Source organism: Carlito syrichta, unplaced genomic scaffold, assembly GCF_000164805.1.
Source record: "Carlito syrichta isolate Samal-C Ts95f unplaced genomic scaffold, Tarsius_syrichta-2.0.1 Scaffold288464, whole genome shotgun sequence".
Classification (NCBI taxonomy): Eukaryota; Metazoa; Chordata; class Mammalia; order Primates; family Tarsiidae; genus Carlito; species Carlito syrichta.
Genome location: NW_007232560.1, coordinates 60,759 through 83,227, shown reverse-complemented (window position 1 = coordinate 83,227; position 22,469 = coordinate 60,759).

The window sequence follows — 22,469 nt, the reverse complement described above, 5'->3', positions numbered from 1 at the left end:
TATAATTCAGCAAAGAGAACTGAATTGTTAGCAAATAATAATAACAGAATTAATGTGTTACTTCTTTTGCTTCATATTTGCACCTTAAAGTAGACTCCGATGTGCTAAAATAGAGCAAATTTTATGATTCATAAGAATCATATGATGTCTTGGTTAAAAATATAGAGTCCTCAGCTACATTCATAAATATTTTGATTCAGTAGATTGAGTGAACTTGGGAATCTTTATTTTTAATAAGGGTATTTGGATGTTCTGATGCTAGATATCTGAATACAACTTTATGAAAAACAGTGACTTTGAGGGGTAAGTAATGTGGGAATATTAAAGATTAGTGTCTGGGAAGACTGGGAAAGATTTGAGATATAGAATGTGGGTGATTGAGGTCTTTGGCTTGTCTTAAAAATCTATAGTAAATTAAGTAGTATGAATATAGTACTTCCCATCCTGAGTCAAACTGAGTGCCTAACCTCCTTCCTAAACTTCTGAATGATCTCTCTGCTCCCCTCTTTAGCTCTGGGTGTTCAGTTTCTTTCCAAATCCTCAACTCTTAAATGAGACTAAAAGAAAAACCCATTACTTATGCAAAAGAAAAAGTGAGAATGAGTTGCTGGTTTATAGTCATGAAAGGCTATGGTTTGGAAGGATAGGTAGTACACAAGACTTGGTGTATGGGGAGTTGGGAGTCTGATTGAGCTGTACTTGACTCTTCCCCGACTGTATACAGGATGGGAGTAACCTTAAGAATCATGGTCCCTATTTGTATAAAGATGGCCTCTAAGGTTCCATCCAGGTCCAATACTTCATAATGATAATGAAATACAGAGTAGTGGTGATGTAGAGTATCTAATATTTTTAATCTTTTCCTATATCAGTGAATAACCACTGACAATTAGAAATAATAATCATAATAAACATTGGGATTTCCAAAGGGATACAGTAAATAGTACTCTTCTGCCACATCACGTTTCTAAACTTGTTGAAAGGAGAAATACATGAGAGAAATAGAGAAGGAAATTTTACCTGGGTTATTGTTAGAGACCATGTCAGAAAACATGGCTGTAAGTCTTATTGTGACAGTGCTAAACAGGGACAGGCCTTCACGGGGAACATGTGGAGTGTGGAAGAGCAGAACATACCCTTGTTCTCTATGATTTCTATAGGCCTGCTCACTTCTTGGAGTTGAGTGTTGACAGTTATTCGTCCTAAATTTACTAATCGGAGAAATCTTTTCTAAGAGGTGGAGTCAAGTGAGCAGAACATGGAGAGAGACCAGTACAAGGGCGTCTGGACCGGGAGAAAACCCTCAGTAGTGGGGAGATAAATTTCATTTCTCACTTCCCTCACCATCTCATGAAGCTGATGAAGTCTGCAAAGGTGAACCAACTACTCAGCATCTCACAGCTGGGAAGGGGCAGAGCCAGGACTAGATGCTGATTCTGAGGCTTCTGGAGTCAGTACTCTTGACTATCTGGCCAAAGTCTTAGCTGTAAAGACACAACCTTGTAGGTTGTGTGTGCAAATTCTCATACTAATACAGAGGGAAGCTAAATCCAGGCTTTCTGGACATGAACTGTGATCCTCTCTCATCACAGCAGCCATTTCCTTTGGGTATATGCTTATTTCATCCTTTGGGTATATGCTTATTTCATCTTAAGAGAAGAAATATAAGCCGGGCTCGGTGGCTCAGCCTGTAATCCCGCGCCTTTGGGAGGCTGAGGTGAGTGGATTGCCTGAGCCCGCGGGTTCGAGACCTCATCTCTACAATAAAATCAAAAAAATTAGCCAGGCGTGGTAGTGCACGCCTATAGCTCCAGCTACTTGGAAGGCTGAGGCGGAAGGATCACCAGAGCCCAGCAGGTCAAGGCTGCAGTGGCCGGGAGCGGCCACTGCACTCCAGCCTGGGCGACAGAGTGAGACTCCAACTCAAAAAAAAGAAAGAAAGAAAGAAATATATCCCCTGCTTTTTTGATTCCTGGCCCCATTTCATCCTGCTAGACCTGCAGATGGCTTCAGAAACATTTCTTATATGCCTGCCCTGAATTAGCTGTAGTGGTCTTTGGTCGCTCACAAATACAAGACTTACATTACTTTACTGGGCTGAAAAACCACAGAAGTACATTTCCCCCCCCTCAGGATTTATACTTCTTATTTCTTGCTAAAATAAATGCTATATTCTCTAGAGTTTGGGGATAATTATTTCCCTTTAAATTTCACCAGAAGTCTTGAATTTGGAAATTAGATGGAAAAAGAAGTTTATGAAAATAAAATTCATGTTCAATTCTCTCTCTTTCTCTCTCTCTTATTCATTCTCTCTCTCTTTCTCTCTGCTGGTAACAACAGATGCCTCTGCTTTGAAGCAACAGATTTATCCTAAATCTGGATACAATGAACTCCTTTATTTCTTTAAATAATCAGATCTTTGGCCAGATTTGGTAGAATATTTTTCTCTTGTGAGCTAAACAATATTTTTAGTTTATATTTCAATTATTTGAAATGATGGAAATGGACATTTTCATCATTTTTCTTTAGATATTATTTCTGCATAACATTTCCCTGTATCTAGCACAAGGCTAGCATATAAAACTATTCATTTGGTAATTCTTTCATTAATCTTGGCTTGGTTCATACAAAAAATATACTGTTTCAATATTTAGGTCACCAAACGTGTAGAGAATTTCAGATTTCAAGACATCGGAGATTACTATGGCAAGCACTGTTGTTAGCCTAATTAGGTTGCTGATTATACTGTAGCTAATATGAGGCAATTTTCATTTTATCTCTGACTATATACAAATCAATATATGATGTTAGGCAATTGTTACACACATGAAAGGCCCTAAGAGTCGGGTAAATGAGGAAAAATATATTATCATATAGAAGACACTGGATCTTGCCAGGCATGGTAGCTCAGGCTTGTAATCCTAGAACTTTGGGAGGTTGAGGAAGATAATTGCCTGAGTACAGGAGATCGAGACCAGCCTGAGCAACTAGGTGAGAATTCGTCTCTATAGTAAATAAGTAAGTAAGTAAGTAAGTAAGTAAATAAATAATTAGCTGGACGTGGTAGCGTGCACCTGTAGTTCCAGCTACTTGGAAGGCTGAGGTGGAAGAATCACCTGAGCCCAGCAGGTCAAGGCTGTGGTGGCCATGAGCTTACCACTGCACTCCAGCTTGGACAATAGAGACTCCAACTCGAAAAAAAAAGAAGACATTGGATCTTTAGCATAGTCACACATCTTACGTGTTCTCATTAAGTGAATTTCGGGTATAATTTTCCAGAGAAATGTTGAAAATAACTGACATAATCCTTTCTATTCTATGTTCCATGCTACTTTGCTTCCATGTGTTAAAAAGGCAACATTTTATACAAGGGTCTTAGCAAGACCTGGATTATTGGATTATCATTTGTGTTGTTTCCCCCGAGAATTGCCAATTCTTCCCTCTTACTATGGAAGTCAATTCTGGCTTTATTTTTTTTCTTTTCCAAATATTTACTCAAAGGTTTAATTCTCAAATGTTTCTATATCTTTTTCTCAGTGATGTATCATTTTTCATATACTATTTCAGCAATTACTTTGAATGATTTAACTGAATCAAGTCAGTTTTCTGTTCGAACCTGTTTGCTTGATATTCGAATGTACTTTTCTTGATATTGGAAGTTAACTTCTAAAGAAACTTATTCATTTTGGTGATGACATGGAATCACTTGTCTATTCATTTGATAGATAGTTATTTAGCACTTACTACGTTCCAAGCATTGTAGCTGTCACAGGAACTGCAGTGATGTGGTCATCCCTTGTTCATCTCTAGATCGGGGAGCACGCCTGGTACCCTGTCCCACTTGTATTCCAATACTTGCCACTGTGCTTGGCACCCGGCACATACCTATGAACTACTTCCTGAGAAAATGAATATCCAATATACTTTAATTGAAATGTTCATTTAGTGCTCCTGAAAACTTTTTTGATTAAAACATTTTTTCCTTATTGTTTGTCATTTGTGTTGATTTCCCCAAACATTTTTAAAGAAAAAATTTTCTCCAATTTTTAACTGATTTAAAAAAAAAATTGTTCATTGTGAAGATCATGAGTCTACGCTATATAAAATTTATAGTTCCTAAAGTCATTAACAATATAATGGCCATATTATACAATGGCCATATATATATATATACAATAGCCATATTATTACAATAGACTATTTCTGGAGACAAATCAAGTTTCTCATTAATGACATTTTTTTAAACTCACCATTTTCATGTAAAACAACAACAACAACAACGAATTAATGGGACCAAGGCATAGGGACTTCTTACACATGGTGCTCAGAAAGAATCAGTAGAAAATGACAATGTCAGGGCTTGGATCAGCAGCTAAGTTGGAAATCTGAAGTGAGTAGAATGTTCTCCACATTTGTGTGGGAGGAAGGACACGATAGCAGAGTATGCATTCTGTATGTTTGGGTGCTTGCCTACAAGTTCTTCTCTGAGTTAATTTGGATATATGTACAGTGTTGAGCTTGGAGTGGGGACACAGGAAGGGATACTATTGGAGAATGTCTCTCCAGCTCTATATTACTGTCTTTCCAGGATTGGGGTGAAGCTATTTCTCCCTGAGATTGGCAGGCAAGCTTTAAGCCATATTGACCTCAGTTCCCACAGCACCTGTTTTACAAATAGAGTTAGTAAGTCAAAATAGTACTTAATACAATAATAAAATCCAAAGTCCTTATGATGGCCCACAATATTCCACAATGAGCAGTTTCCATCCAACTGCCTTACTATCCCTTCGACCACTCTCTCCTTTACCTGTAATCTTCATGCCATTGCTCAGAATTACTAAGGTCTTTTCTACTCTCTGGGCCTTCATACTTGCTGTTTTTCTGTCTGGAATGCTCTCCACAAATCTACTTCTGGCTTCCTCCTGGTTGTCTTCAGATTCCTGCTCAAATGTTACCTCTGACTACTGCTTAAAATAGCTTCTTTAGGCCAGGTGCAGTGACTTGCACCTGTAATTCCAGCACTTTGGGAGCAGAGGTGGGAGGATTGCTTGAGCCAAGGAGTTTGAGACCACCCTGGGCAATGTAGTGACAACTTGTCTTTACAAAAAAAAAAAAAAAGAATAGTTAGCAGGCATGGTGGCAGCTAATAGCACCTATAGTCCTAGTTTCTCAGGAGGCTGAGGAGGGAGCATCAACAAAACCCAGGAGGTCAAGGCTGCTATCAGCTGTGATCATGCCACTGCACGCCATCCTGGCGACTGAGAAAGACTCTGACTCAAAAAAAAAAAAAAAAAAAGGCCTCTCTGCTCCCTGTTTACTCTCTAGTTTTGTGCAAGCCTGGCTTTGTTTGACCTTAGGTCTATCCTTGCCCTCTCCTGCTAGGCTGTGGGACAGTGGGCTGACTATTGCAATTGGCATCTCCCAGGCTGGGATGCCAGCTGGCTTACTGCTGCACCTGGTCAAAGTGTGGCACTGATGTAAGGACTGAAGGAATTGTCTCCCTTCTCTTTCTGGAGTGGCGTCTCCAGCAGTGCCTGTGCTTTCACTGTGCCTCTAGTTCCCCTCATCAGTTGCACTATAGTTCTAACTTCCTCCAGATGACCCTAGTCCTCAGAATCTGGGAACATCATTCCTTCCTTTGTCCTCTCCAATCCAGGAGTGTTATGACATTCTGCTCTTTCTAATCTCTGAGAAGACTCGCTGTCCTATTTGACTCTTCAGCTCTTCCACTAGTTCATTGTGTCTGTTTCAAATAATTAAAGGATTTCCTTGATTGTGCACTGTCTAATATAATCTTATTTATTTGTTTTATTGTCTTTAGAATCCTTATCAGTATCTGTAATTATTTTGTTACTTCCTGCACTGTCTGTGCTGTACTGTTTTACTTTGGTAGAATGTAAGATCACTATATTTCAAGCATCTCGCACAGTATGGGACACTTGGTAGTTGCTCAATAAATGTTTCCTTTTTTAAAAAAAAATAATTTTGAGACTGGGTCTTACTCTATCACCTAGACTGGAGTACAGTGGCATGATCATGGCTACTGCAGCCTTGACCTGCTGGGCTCAGATGATCCTCCCACCTCAGCCTTCTGAGTAGCTGGGCCTACAGGAATGTACCACCATGTCCAGTTTATTTTTTTATGTTTTGTAGAGATGAAGTCTCACCAAGTTGCCCAGGCTGGTTTCGAGCTCCTGGGCTCAAAGTGATCCTCCTGTCTTAGCCTCTCAAAGTGGTGGGATTATAGGCATGAACCACTGGGCTCAGCCTGATAAACGTTTTCTGAATGAATAAGTCTGGGATTTCTGCAGATTTCAAACACAGTACTAGTCATGGCATATATGGTGCTTTCATACTTATTAGTTCTTTATACACTAAACCTAGTAAGAAGCTCATTATTTTTGTTTTTCTAATTCAAATGGAAATAGGAATGTTTTAATTTCTTTTAGAGGAGGGTGAGAAAAAGCATCTAAGATGTTTGAAATGGAGTTCATAGTTCTAACCTGGATCAAGACTTTTACAAATCCAAATGGATTAGTCCCATAAAGCCGTGGTGTTCCCATTCTTAACAAAATGGTCTTTTATATATTGGTGTGTATACACTTTTAGATTGTGATCTTAATAAGGTACGCATGTTTGACTGATTTGACAACAGTGTGATTTCCTTCAGTTTGACTGGCATCAACCCAAATCACAGGGAACTCCTTGCTTTGCAGGCAAAATTGACATGTCATTTTGTGTCCCAAAGGATATCCTAATGAATATCAGACAAATTTTGTTATTTTGGTGGCATCATTTAAAATAATTGTACTACTGGAGTTTTTAGTTTACTAAAGACAATGCTGCTTTTAAAGACTTGTGCAGGGCTGGATGTGGTGCCTCACACTTGTAATCTTAACACTTTGGGAGACAGTAGGATTGCTTGAGACCAGGCATTCAAGAGCAACCTGGGCAACATAGCAAGACCCTGCCTTATAAAATAAAAAATAATATAAGATATATATAAATAAGAACACAGTTAGACACAGTGGCTCATGCTTGTAATCCTAGCAGGTTGGGAGGCTGAGGTGGTAGGATTGCTTGTGGCCAGGAGTTTGAGACCACCCTGAGCAATGTAGTGAGACTTTGTCCCCACAAATAAACACACTTTTAACAAGATAAATTTGTATAGCTTTTGTGGAGCAATCAAGACCCAAATACATTAAAATTTACTGCTTAGTAAGTAACCATAAAAAAGTGAGTCTGCTGTTCTGTGTTTATTAACTCATTATAACCTATCTATCTATCTATTCATTAATATATATTAACTAATAAACTTTTTTGCCACTATTCAAAAAATAGTTTTAGGTACTTATAGCAATAACTGTCATACAAAGGATAAAGACAATGAATAGTTGCAAATAATGAATGGTAAGGGAAATTGAATACAAATTTACCATACAAAAGCACGCCAGAAGAGTCTTAAGAGTTCCTAGACTAGAGACAAGACGGCAACGGAACAGGTTGGAGAGTAAGAGTCTCTCCAAAAGCGAGTGTCCATAAAGATTCTCTGTGTGAGTGAGTGTGTGCCAGTGGGTGAGTGAAAGTCCTTCTGAGGGAAGTCTCGGGTTCATGCATCCAGGGCTCTCCTCTGGAGGTGACTACAACCACCACCACCCTGAACTTGGAGGCCCTCATGCACAGGATTGTCTGCTGTTCTTGGGACTCTTTAGAGTAGAGGCAGCAGAGAACAACTGCTCCTCACCACTTGGCACCCAGTCCACACCATCATCTGTGGCAGCAGACCAGCATGAGCACCAGGAACTATGGAGAAGGCAGGGTGTGGAAATCTGGAACCAAGCCCCACTGTCAGTGAGGAGATGCTGACTGGTGCCATCTTCTCTGTCCCAGGACCCGGCAGAAGTCTTCATTGCCCCACCTAGCTCTGTCTAGTCTCCATTCTGGAACACAGAGGCTATCCCCTCATCAGACTCAGAGAGACAGACGCCCCTCTTCCATGCTGGAACAGGCACACAGACACATCAGATCTGAGCGGGAGACTTGACAGCAGCAGCATCAGACAAGTTGGGTGAGTCTGGATCTGATCCATCTTCCTCCCACAGTAGTCCATGGAGCATCTGATCCATGCTGAGAACAACCCTCTCACCTGTGCAGAGAGTGGAGAGGATGGGCTGGAGACCAGAGTGGATCCTTAACATGGTGGCGGCAGATGAAAGGGAACTGGCATTACAGAAATGGCCACAGAGCAAGTTTTTTTTTAAAAAATGTTTTTTAGAACAATTTAAAAAATTGTTTTAGTTTTTTTTCCTTCTCTTTCTGTTTTTGTACTTGCTTTGTTTCTGTTATCTTAGTGTTGCTTTTTAAAAGATTTTCTGTTTGTGTAGGGGTATTTTTGAGGGTGAGTACATCAACAAGGATTTTTTTGCTTGTTTGTTTGTATGATTGTATTTTGTTGTTGTTTTTTCTGTCTTTGTTTGTTTCTCTGTTAATTCATTAGTTGGTATGCCTATATGGTTTCCCTCTTTTGCTTCTCTCTCTCCACCTTCCTTTCATCTTATTCTTTTCTTTTTCCATTCTTTTCCTTTTTCTTATCTCATTTTGCTTTCAGGGGACAAACATACATCCCCACTGCATAGACAGACTGTAAGGCAGTGGAAGTGGGTTCCAGGGAAACCACGCAACTGTTAGTGGATACTGGGATCTGCAGATAGCCTCTGAATCATAGCTCCCCTGTTAATTAAATCTCAAAACTGCAAAAAGCACAGCCCCCCTAATCCCCAGTTCTGTTCAAAATTGAACAAAGCCAGAGGATCTACATAAGGAAGAATATGAGACTGCACAAACAGAAGTAAAAACTATGCCCCCATCACTGAACAACAGAATTAAAGAAGAGGTTTTAAAAAAAGGAAGAGGAAAACCACACAAATGAAGAAAAACCAAAGTAAGAATATGGGTCTCATACAGACCCTGGGAGAACAACTTAGAATACAGACTTCAGAACTCAAACAATGAAGAGCCCTCAGAATGACTGGTCTCAAACCACAAACCCAGGTATCAAGATATCAGTAGAGAGAACAAACAGAAATGAGGAGAGACAATAGGAAAGAATGAAGGAGTTGATAACTGAGATAACAGCAATAAAGAATACAGTGAATAAAATAAATAGCAAACTGATAAGCATGGAAAGCTGAATTAACCAAGCAGAAGAAAGAATCTCAGAGCTTGAGGACTAAAATATGGAACTAATCCAAATTGTTAAAAACATAGAAAAGAAGCTTAAAAAGACAGAACAAAGCCTCCAAGAGTTGAATGATTATATCACGATGCTGAACCTAAGATTAATTGGAATCCCTGAGGCAGACAGAGAGACAGAGACCATCCTGGAACAAACATTCCATGAAATTATTCAAGAAAACTTTCCTCATCTCATTAGAGATGCAACCATTCAAACACAAGAGTTTCAGAGAACCCCTGTAAGATAGCAAATGACAAGACCAACTTCTAGGTACATAGTAACTCACTTACACAAAGGAAATATAAAGAAAAAGTCCTTCTCCACCACCAACCACTGGGGAGAGGAGAAACTATTCAGTAAATGATGCTGAGAAAACTGGCTGACCACATGCAGAACCTTGAAACAAGACCCCTACTTATCACTGTACACAAAAATCAATTCTAAATGGATCAAAGACCTAAATGCAAAACCTCAACTATAAGGATTTTAGAAAACATAGGCGATACCCTTATGGAAATTGGAACTGGCAACCAATTCCTGATCAAGAGATGTAAGCATTGGCTCAAGAGAGCCATCATGGTGCCAACACATCTGGGCTGAGGGCATGCCTCCTAGAAAAGCCTGACAAGAGTGTTATGGGTCATCTGGTGAAATGCTTTAACTGGATCATTGAAACATCTGGGTTCAGAAGGATAAACAGCTTTTCCAAAGGCTTGCAGTGTGTATAAAATGCCAATTTAGACTCTAACTGTTGTCTCTGACTCCAGAGTCAGTGTTCTTCTGACAAACAGATTAAAAAAGCAACCTGATTTTATTTCCCCACTTCCATAAACTAGTGGTAGTTGGAGAAAGGCAAAATATAGGTACAAAGGCAGAATATAGGTGTAGCCCAGGTTGTGAATGGCTAGGAAATTAGGACCTCAGTTGCCCATGAGTTATAAAAAGTAGGAGTTTGAGTGGTTAGCATGATAGCAGAGGAAGGAAAATTGGTATTGAATCAAACAGACCTAGTACAAATTCTCCCTCTACCATCTACAAGCTGTATGACCTTAGACAAGTTATTTACCATTTTGCAGATTGCAGTTCTTTATTTATGACATAGGAAGAATGATACATACTCTGAAAGATTCTTTAAAGAATGCAGTACTATCTATAGTAGTAGGCAAATAACACATTCTTGGTAATGTCAGCCTTTAATGTAATTATTTTTATCAGGTCAAAGATGCAATTAGGAAAGCAAACAGTTCAATGCATGTATAGGATCTGAAGGTCAGGACAAATGAGAAGTAAGATGGAAAATAAAAAGTCACAAATTACAAAATGTAAATTCAAACATAAGATCAGGAAACCATGGACAAAGAAGGGCAGCAGAGCCAGGTGGGAAGGGCAACATCTTCTCATTACCAGGAAGGGGAAAGACTTGTTTTGATGCACTGTTAAGTTGAACCCAGGAATCTTTGCTTCTCCTGGCATAGGACCCTGTCCCAGAACTGTGCCTATTAGGTACAGTAATGCTCATTAAAATGGAAATGAGAGCAAATTCTGCCCTTGTGGGACAAAGAATGCTACTGTAAATCTCACCAAAGGAAAAAAAATTTCCTAAATGCCAATCTGAGTATATAACATTTGAACTTATTACTGAATACCAGGGTTTTAGTCAGGGTACTCTTGCTCATTGCACAGAGAGTCAATCACTGAGACAATGAATACTGCCAGGGAAGAAGGTTTTTTATGTGGATGATAGCCAATGAGAATAATATTTCATTCTCAAATTTATCTCACTGCCATACTGAAGTCAGGGGTTTGTATAGCGAGACAGGAATGTAGAAATAAGAAACTTGGGAAGGGTAAGGAAGAGGAGTTGGAAAACAGGTGGCATCTCACTGTCGGTGTGGTGATCTGGCAGGTTTGTATCTCTTGATGCTAAAGGACTAAAGGTTGGTTTCCCATGAAAAGAACTCAGATAAGACAAAGTTTCAAACTATAAGGTGAGGAAGGCCAGTTTCTATGTTTATTCAAAAGCTGTAATCATTAGTTCTAAGGGGAAGTTTGACCAGTTTCAAACCCAACCATGGAAGCTGAGGGCAGAATTGTTCAGCCCTTGGTGTACTGCATGCTACATTAGACCCCGAATGTTGACAAAATGTCAAGTGAAAAAACAATGATAAAGAAGGAACAGTACAAATTGAGTACTGTGTTCTATCTTTCATCACGCTAATTTAAATATTACATCAATTATATAATGGAAAACATGAACAACATCAATAATTTTTATATTTAAAATATGGCATTTTAGAAACATTTTTATACATATTATTTCCTATATCAACTTATCAAAGTTTTTTTTTTTTTTGCATTGCTATTTCTATTTTTGTGATGAAGAAACAGAGTTTCATAGGAAAAAAAAATTGAGTAAGCATTATAAAATCAAGTGACAAATTCTTAGTTAAGTAGAACCTCTATAAATAGTTCCTTGCCTTTGTTCATATTTATTTTTTACTCCCATCTCCACAAACCATATATCTGAGTTTAACCTACTTCTCCTAAAACATGTCTTGAATTTTCCTTTCTTTCTGTTTTTTGCTCACATTTTCCCTTTAGCCAGGGTGGACACTTTCTTTTCCTTCCTTTTCAAATATTGAAACCCTAGTTATATAAATTTTGCTTTCTTTATGAAATCTTGCTAAGGCTCCCTGTATTAATTAACTGTATTTATGTCTCGCTTTTGGTAGCTGAATCAAGTTTCTGCATTCATTTATTTATTTATTTATTTATTCTGTCAAAAGTGCCAATCCTTGTGCTAAGTTCTGAGTAACAGTGAGAAAAAAGAAAAAAAAGGGGGGGGTCTTCTTGAAACTTACGTTCAAGTGTGTGAGTGGGGGAACATGTGAAACAAACTAAAATGGAATAAACATTTAATTGCATATTATGGAAAGTGTTATGAAGGGAAACAAAAGTGTGTTAAGAGAAAGGCTAACAAGGATGACCTATTTAGATTTAGGAAGAAAGGAGCCCTTCTGAAGAAGTAACATTTAAGCAGACAGCTAAAGGTTCAGTGTCTTTTATTGAAGTTTTTTGCATACTTGGATATTCTCCTGTTAAATCTAAGCTCTTGCATGCATAGTCAATTTTATCGCCTCTGTAGGATCTGACACAGAACTTTCCTTGATGGGCTGGTTCCAAAGATAACTCATGCACTGAAAGTGATTTGCTCAGTTAACAAAACCTTAATTTAATACATTAATTTTGATTCTGAATTAATGTCCTTAATTCCCTTTGACGCTGGTGGTATGGTCTTTGACTTCACCATAGTAAAGAATTTCAGAATGAGTCACAGAGTTTTAAAGTACAGTTTATTAGAGAAAAAAAATGAAAAAAAAGAAAGAAAAAGAAAATGCATGTTCAAGAGAGAATGCAGGTACCTTAAGGGAATGGGAACAAGATTGCTGTTAGCAGAAAGTTTATATATTGTCCAAAATGATGATTAAGCAGTCTATTTTCTAAATTAAGATCCGTGGGTTGTATGGATTACAACAAGCTATTGTTCAAAAGTTTCAATTCTTATTATTTCACTCCTAAGCTTACTTGTGTCACAAGTATGTTTTGAGATAATGGGAAAAGTTACTGCTTAATAAAGTTTTCTCTTAGAGCACCATGTCTCAGTGTCCCTGGTAACTCCCTATTGCCTTTGTTTATGGTCTTTGTGATGACTGTGACGTCCATACCTTATTCCAAGGTCAGGCCTAGTGTGCCTGCTCAGTTTGATATTATTCAAGAGAGGTATGTCCTGATAAGATGGTACCTATCTGGTTTCCTGATTATCTAAGCTATGCCTGCTTGTAAGAAGCTCATCTATCTATATCCGAGCTATGCTGACTGTCCTGCCTCACCTTTTGTCTTGAACTGGACACTTTGCACTGAGTCTTTAAGCAGAAAGTGCTAGACAGGGTAAGGGGAGAAGCAGTGTTTGCTGCTGGCCAGGTCTTCATCACAAAATAAAATTCAGGAGATACAAGCTTTCATTCTGCTCATTTTCATTTTCAGCCCTTAGATAAACATTAGGAGGGCGTTTCATGGGTAATCTTTGTCTTTATAAAGGAATAGAGTATTCTACCATAAAATTAGGAAAGATAAATTACAATTGTTAAAACATAGAAATTGTTGTAACTAGAAAATATTTAATACCTGTATTTTTAAAACTAAGAAAATGTCTATATTTTAATTTGTATATGTGAGTTTTTAATAGTACTGCCACTGTGATAAATACACAAATGATGTGCTATTTAGCAATCTTCACCAAAATTGATTTTCCAGTTAGCTACCAGCTTTTTTTGACAGGAGAATATGACTGTTTCTAAATTAGGATTGGTAAATCCTACAGCACTGCATTTGGAAATTATTAAATCAGGAGATATGAAGTGATTTGGCTACAATGCTAATCTTTCATTGATTTCCGATATGTATTCAACTGGTCTGGTTGGGGCTGTAGGAGTTACCATCCTCCTCATTTCTCTTTGCTTCAACTTAAATTTGACTTTCAGGATAAAACATCTAGTGCTCCTTTTCTGGGGCTGATGGTAAACCCAAACAAGTAATCTGGGGGAAAGAGTCTGAATCTAAATCTTTACAACAGGAGGCTGCCTGTCACATGGGACATACAGGTTGGGAAGTCCAGTTGGAGAAAATGCTAGTACACTCCTGCCCAAAAGAAATCAAACTCTCATTCTCCTTCAAAGCAGTACAGGCCTCAAGGCATTTTTGGAAGAGTAATAATGACTATCTTTAAGTAATTCAATGTAAAAATGCAGGAGTGTGTTGGAACTGAAGTAAGTGAACTTTATAATAAGAATCTACTAAAATAGAGAACGTTTCAGTGACAGCATTTCTGTTACAATCAGACTGGAAAAAAAAAAAAAAATCCAGCATATTAACAAAGTATTTAAAGGTTTGTTTGGTCTGAATAGAAAACTAACATTGCTTTCTTTTATTCCTTTTGTCCTAAAAATATAACTGGATACTTTACTGTTGTGACACATTATGATCTTAAGACCTTTTCCAATTAATGATATTGCTTCCTTAGGTGTGAGCTCTACAATTTAAAAAGCAGCCTATGTTTGAAGATGTATTTCATACTGTGTCATTTTATCAGAAGAGCAATCTGCTGTTTTTTGACAGCGAGTGACTTGTGGCTGAATCAGTGATACTTTTAAAAAGAACTCATTATCAGTCTAGTGAACAAAATATGTATTCTAAGATTGCGAAGGATTATAATTTTCAATGTCAGTGATTTTGTCTGCATGGGTATGATGGATTGGGAATCCACAAAAGCAGTTTCAAGTATTTGATACTTCAGGAGATTAGGAAATTTAGATAGTCAAGGATTCCCTCCATTTTTCTTGGCATGAACCAGCTGTTCTTTTCTTATAAGTAGAGCTACTCTGAGGGATAATTAAGTAAAAAAAAAAATAAGTCATGTTTCTATGTTTGAGACGTCATCTTGAGAAACAGGAATAATTAATAAACATGTAGACATCTTCTATAAACATCATCAACAGAATTCATTTAAGAATTAAAGATGCATAAAATATGGGCTGTGCCATGTGGCTTTGATTAATTCTAAAATGTTCTTTATGGTCTGTGACATTGTAGTCAAATTTACATCCTGTGAGAGGTGAACAAATGGCAAAAAACAAAAATCAGCATGGAAAGAGGTTAGAAGAACAGTTTCCTGCTAGCTGACTTCAGGACATTTTTAGACCAACAATCCTAATCACTGATGGCCTGTGGCAGATTATTTACACATCTCTAGAGTTGTTTATTAGCTGGACACCTCGAATTATTTCAGCTATGGAAAGATGAAATTGTGATGTGTCAGGTTGAAACCTCGTTTGAAAGAATCCCGCATTCCACAGTGACTAATCACTGGAAATTCAGACTTGATGAGGGAAGGGGAAGAAGTGAGAACATATGAAATATTATCAGCACCAGCACGTCTGTTATTTTTCATAAGAGTCTTTTGAAACTGATCACTTATATTTAACCCCATTCAGGCATCTCTAAGTCCCTGTTAGGGGATTTTACACCATTGAGCTGCCCATATACCATTTATAAACCTCTACTATCTCCATCAGAAAGTATTTTCACCCATAGTGAGTTGAAAAGATTTTGAAAATCCAGTGATATTTTATGTTAAGACCCTGTCTTCATGTAGAATATACAAAAATGAAAAACTAAAGGAGGTGAATCTACTTGCTTTGTTATTAATCACCAAAATGCTCTTTCTTAATTTTGGCTTACGGCCATGTCAGGGTTCTGGTTTTAGGAGGCAGTGCTGGCTTATCTGTCTGGCTGGGGGGGCATAGAGGCTTATGTTCAAATATCAATGTTTCTACTTGCTTGGTATCTATTAAAACTTTAGTATGGGTTGTGAAAATACATTACTGCTCAAGTGAGAAACCTAGACAGCATTCCCAACCCCTCTCTTTGTATACTTTTCAAATCCAGTGGGCTACCAAGTCCTATACCTCTGCTTTCATAAGTATTTGCTAATAGTCATCTCCTGAAAAACTGCACTGCCATAGCCCCTGCTACTGCCATAGTTCTTGAATATTCTCTCTCTCTCTCTCTCTCTCTCTCTTTTATATTGGGGTCTCACCCTGACACCCAGGTTGGTGTACAGTAGCACAATCATGGCTCACCCACAGCCTCAAACTCCTGGGCTCAGGCGATCCTTCCACCTTGGCCTTCCAAGCAGCTGGGACTATATGGTTGGCTTATTTTTGATTTTTTGTAGAGATGAGGTCTTGCTATGTTGCCTAGTATGGTCTCAAACTCCTGGGGTCAAGTGTTCTTCCCACCTCAGTCTTCCAAAGTGCTGGGATTACAGATACGAACCACTGTGCCTTCCTCACTTGGGTTTCTGAGATAAGCTCCTTCACATCTCTTGTCTCCTGCCTCACTCGCCTGTATTTCTTTCTACACATTACTGAAAAATACAATCTTTCAAAAATGCAAATCTAATCATATCGTAATATGTAATAGAATACTCTTTTGAACTTCCTGCATAAAGTTTAAAGTGATGAAGTTATAGGCAGGACTCCTCCTTTTCTCTCCTACCACACACTTATGGGGACGCCATGGGTCAGTCAGGCGGAAATATGTGTTATTTTCTATGCTGAAATTTCCGCCTGCCAAGCTCTTTTCTCTTACCCTGACCCTCACTGACACAAATAGCATTCCAACTCTAGCTGGTTCTGATCATTCAACTGAAATAGAAGTTCCTCTGTGAACTCTTCCCTTGCCCACCATCATGAACTGGTTTACTTTCTTTATGCCTCAATAACACAAGCCCACACACTCTTTCCAAATACCTAGACTCTTTTTTTTTTTTGGTCACCCAGGTTGGAGTGCTGCAGCACAATCATGGCTACTGCAGCTTCAACCTGTTGGGCTCAGGCAATCCTTCTGCCTCAACCTCTGAGTAGTTGGAACAATAAGCACGCACCACCATGCTGAGAGCTAATTTGCAATCTCATCTCTACCCTGCTCTAGTGCTGGAATTACAGGCCTGAGGCAACATACCCAGTTTAGACTCTATTTTAATGTTAGTTTTGGGGGATGATTTTATCTTTGGAATGTAGATTCCTTGAGGCAATGATTATGTCTTCTTTACTTTTAGATTTCTAGGGGAGGACTGGGTAACATAACAAACAAGCTATAAAAGTCTGTTGCAGGATGCATGTCTAAAGTTTAAGTGCTACTAATTCTAAGGCCATTTGTATTTTGTAATCCCGCGCCTTTGGGAGGTTGAGATTCGAGATCCACCTGGGCAGCGAGAACTCATCTCTACAATAAATCAAAAAATCAGCCAGGCATGATAGCGCATGCCTGTAATTCCGGCTACTTGGAAGGCTGAGGCGGAAGGACCGCTGGAGCCCAGCAGGTTGAGGCTGCGGTGGCTGGGAGCGGTGACTGCACTCCAGTCTGGGTGACCGAGTGAGACTCCAACTCAAAAAAAAAAGAAAGTGATCAAAGACTTACATCAAGAAAATGATCCCCGAACGGTGAACTTTCAGGCTTTGGCCAATTGATGACTAGGGTGTGTGTGTGTGTGTGTGTGTGTGTGTGTGTGTGTGTGTGTGTGTGTGTGTATGTGTGTGTGTGTGAAGGAGATGGAGGAAGAATGTGGGGAGGTAGGAAGGTAGGAGAGAGAAATGTCTCAAAACATTTAAAATAATATCATGCCATTGGTTATCTTATCAGGTAAGGATATGACTAATATATTCATTAGTCGTAGTGACAAACGCATGAGGACTTATTTTATTCTTGTAATGAGAAGTGTGGAGGTAGATAGCTACTTGATTTGTGGCTTAAAAATGGTAAGGCAAGAGGTCCCTGTTATTTTCTTAACCTTTTCCTTAAGGCTCCACAATGGCTGCCAGGATTCTAGTCATCAGGATCACATTCCAGCGGGGAAGACTCAGAGAACAGGGAAAGGCAGAAAGAAGGACAGCACCCATGACATATATAGGTGAAGACCCACTGTGTCATATTAGGGAACTGTGGGGGAATAATGCCCATGCCTGAGATGAATATACTACTTGATTAAATGACTTTGCTTCATGACGCTTCTCCTAATTAAGTTTAAGGATGACGAACTTATTGACACTTTTGAGAGATCAGTAAATATAAGCAAATAAATTGTGTTCGGAATGAAATTTATGGTTCCACCTATTGACTCATTTAATGGTGTATACTTTCATTCTTTCTGCTCAGTCCTATTAACAAAACTCTCTTCTTTCCTGCATTATTTACCCAAACTCATTAGGTATTTATTCTGAGCCATGCTCTGTGCTTGTCTGTGGGGATACGGAATACAAGAGAATATAAAGAACAGGACAACTTTCTTGTCCTCTAGAAGTTCACTAAGTAGTAGAGGAAACAAATAAATCCACAAGTAATTCTTGTAGTAGGTGACATATTCTATGCAAGGCCTTAGGAGCTTTGGACAGGCAGCATTTGAACCCATTCCAGACTGGGAAGGGGAAGACAAAAACCAAAAAGGCCTCCAGAAGGAAAGGACAGTTCATCTAATTTTTTTTTTTTTAAGAAGAGAAGGAATTGGGAGAATATGACAATTGTTCCAAGCAGATTAAAAATGAGATGTTCAAATATAGGAAGGTGTGAATTTATAGTTCAGGTACAAGATTAGTAAGCCTTAAACATATTTTCAAGGGTTACATTTATATACTTGTATAAAACATTAAATTCTTAAATATTATTCTTACAATATAAATTCTGCTTCAAGCTGTTAACTCTTAGAACAGAGAACCACAAAGCTACACTGATAAGAATGCTGGGTGATTACCATGGCTCACTCACCAGCTGAATGACTTTCATCTGAACACCATAAGGGACATATAGAAGTATGGTGAGGTTAGGCTGAAATATGTACTGGAGACATCTGAGAAACATTTGCATGAAAACAGAGAGCATAGGCAGGGTGATAAGCTGTCTTGGAGATTAACAGTAAAATCTAGGATAAAATAGAGATGTTAAGTTCCTTAATTCATCCCATAAGGACGTATTGATTGCATGATATGTGCTAGGTGCCAGAAATACAATCAGAAATAAAAAAAAAATTCCTTACTCTCAGCATGATTGCATTCTCCTCCGGAGACCAAGTAGCAAAGGTTTAAATGTGTCTACTGGTGGCATTTACAACTAGGAGGTTAGGTGAAAACTGCAGAGGAATCATTTTAAACGACAAGAGATGACATAGTAAGATCTGGAACAAATCAGCTTTTAAGGGAGAGTGATAGTATAAAAAGGGACCTCATAACAGAATTTGAAAAGAAACAACTGAAGAAATAGATGAAAAGTCAGAAAAGGTGAGTATCACAGAAATCAAGAAGGGTGAGAGTTTGATAAAGTAAGTCAAGAGTTTCAAAGGCAAAGGCTGAAGTTAGGTTCAGGAGGTATGGGACTGAAAGGCATCCAGTGGGTTGGGAAATTAGGTATCTTGACAGGAGAAGATTCAGTGAATTGAAGGGAAGCAGAACCATTCCCATTTGAGGAGTGACTGGGAGGTAGAAAAGATAATAGATGCCACCTGTTTCTTTCACAAAGCTTGGCTATGGGGGGATGTAGAGAAATAGGGGAATGTAGACTTAAAAATATTTTTAAATAAATATCAGATTAAGAAAGAGTTTATAGACAGGATGGATTTAAATTTCGGAAAGGAAGTGGATAATTTACGGGAAAGCATCTTCAAGGTATTCAGAGAAAGTGGAATCTGAAGAGTGTATAGAAGAAATTGGCCTGCATTTGGGTATCTCTTCTACTGAAACCTCAGAGAGGATCACTTCCTGGATTTGGGTACCACTGTGCCTGGGAGAGAGCAAAGAGTTGAGAGAATACCTGCCTAATGGCCTCTATTTTTCTGTGATGGGGCTTTGAGGGTTTAGGAGATATCCAAAATAATGGTGAAGGAGTCAAACGCTGTCACCTGGAGTTGGAGAGACAGTTGCTTAGAAGCCTAGCAAAGTACAGCCAGATGACCTCGAGATCCTATTTGAGGTTAGGTATTGAGGTATTGTGTTGGAACAGTTTCCTTAACCATGAGATTTCTCTCCAGAATACTTAAGAATTTATGTTCAGGAGTGAAGGAAGTCCATAGCTGAGTATATTGTTTCAGCACTGGGGGCAGGTTGGTTGGGAGAACAGGGAGTTAAGAATTTGAAGGCAGTAGCAAAAAGTATTTATAAATATATATACAAATATATATATTTAGTTACAGTCTTAGTCTATCGCCAAGGCTGGAGTGCAATGGCATGATCATGGTTACTGCAACCTCAACCTACTGGATTCCGGTGATGCTTCCACCTCAGTCTTCCAAGTAGCTGGGACTACAAGTGCACATCACCATGCCCAGCTAATTTTTTGATCTATTGTAGAGACTAGATCTCATCATGTTGCCCAGGCTGGTCTCAGACTTCTGAATTCAAGCAATCCTCCTGCCTCGGCCTCCCAAAGTGCTAGGATTACAGATATGAGCAACGGCGCCTGGCCACAGAAAGTAATTTAAGTCAGCGTTTTTCAGATTTCTCCTCTTCAAAAACTTACAATGTCTTCTGTAACTATAGCACACTGAGGTACTGAGATAAAGATCCTCTTAACCTTCTAAGGCTGAACATGACAAGATGAGCCAGAACTCTCAAGCTAGTCATCCCCAATGGCATAAGTTAGTTCACTCAAGCACTTATCCAAGAAATACAAATCAAAACCACAATGAGGTACCATCTCACACCAGTCAAAATGACCATTACTAATTAGTCAAAAATCAACAGATACTGATGAGGTTGTAGAGAAAAGGGAACACGAATTACTATTGGTGGGAATGTAAGTTCAGCCCCTGTGGAAAGCAGTTTGGAGATTTCTCAAAAAACTAAAAATAGATTTACCATTTAACTCAGCAATCCCACTACTGGGTGTACACATAAAGGAGCATAAATCATTTTACAAACAAAATAAATCTGCACTTTTATGTTTATCACAGCAGTATCCACAATAGTAAAAACATGGAATGAACTTAGGCACCCATAAATGGTGGACTGGATTAAAAAAAAGTGGTACATATACAACATGAAATACTATGCAGACATAAAGAAGAATGAAATAATGTTCTTCGCAGGAACATGGATGTAGCTGGAGGCTATTATTCTAAATGAATTAACACAGAAACAGAAAACCAAATAGTGTGTTTTCTCTTATAAGTAGGAGCTAAATACCAAGTACACACAGGCACAGAGATGGAACTACAGACACTGGAGACCCCAAGAAAGGGAAGGGAAGTAAGGAGTAAGGGTTGAAAAACTACCTGCTAGGTACCATATTCACTACATGGGTGAAGGGCTCAATGGAAGCTCAAACCTCACCATCACACAATATACTCACATAAGAAACCTACACATGTGCCCTTTGAACCTACATTAAAAATCAAAAAATTTTAACAATAATTAAAATTTTATTTTTTTCCTATCATGCCGGGCAAATGATGGGGAAGCACTGGTTTAGGTGGTTTATGAGATCCATGCAGGTTAGGAATAACAGTGATGCCTCAGGGAAGCTTAGACTTTGAGGAAATAGTTGTGTCCATGAGGTAGAAATGCAGAGTGACAAGAAGGACAGAGCTATTAGGAAAGGGTGGTGTGGCAAGAGAGGAGGAGAAGAGAAGGAAAGATTTCTGAGATTTTGCCATTTCAGGAGATAACAAAGATTTGGATTTGGGCCTGGGTGTGATTGGCTGGAGTGCAGGAGCGGGACAAGGAATCGAACGTGGGCTTGGGTTAGATTGTCTCTAGAGATGTTTAAGAACACCTGGCACAATGACAGTCAAGATGTCCAGCATCTCTCTTGATTTTCACCCTGTCCTTCTTTTTCTCCCATTTTCTGGTGGATAATTTGATTAGGGATTTTATTTTAGGGATGTACATAGTCTGACACTGGAGGATTATCCAATACTAAGGCATCTCTCAGGAACAGAGATAATCTTTTTCTTTTTCATTTGAGCAAGTGACTCCATTGCTGAACACATGTTTGAAGGCTGTTTATGTGAGAAATGTAGAAGCAAAATATTCTTTGGGGAACTCTACATAAATTCCAGTCCTTTTAGTTGAGTTTCAAGCAGTTGTAAATGGTAAGTTTTTTAAAATTTAAATCCTTTTTTTCCACCTCACAAACTGTAAAAATCTGATTTTTCAGAGCATCTTTTCTGTAGATGATTCTGTTGACTCTTTAATGCTACATATTTTCTATATGATTTTCCTGTCCAAAATAACTCACATTATTAACTGGAATTCGTTCATCATAAATCATCCTGAAATTATCTTCTCTTTCACAGGTATCTCTTGAGATGATTCCAAGTCTATAGTGTACTCAATAAATACTTTTTAATATAGGAGGACAGTCTGTGAGTCTGTGATTGCTCAGTGTTATGGTTTATATTCATGTGGCTTCTACTTTTCACTTCATAGCATCAATCTAAGAGATGTTGCTACATAAAAGATTTTTGTTTCTTTGTTCTATGTTAACTCCAGAGAAGTCTGCTGGAAACCCAGTACTGTTTTTATACCATTAAACCAGGAGATATTTTTTAATTTTCTTTTTTTAACTACTATTTTCTTATTTCTTATCTTCTTTTTTCTTTCCTTTTCCCTCTTTTGCTGCAACTTTA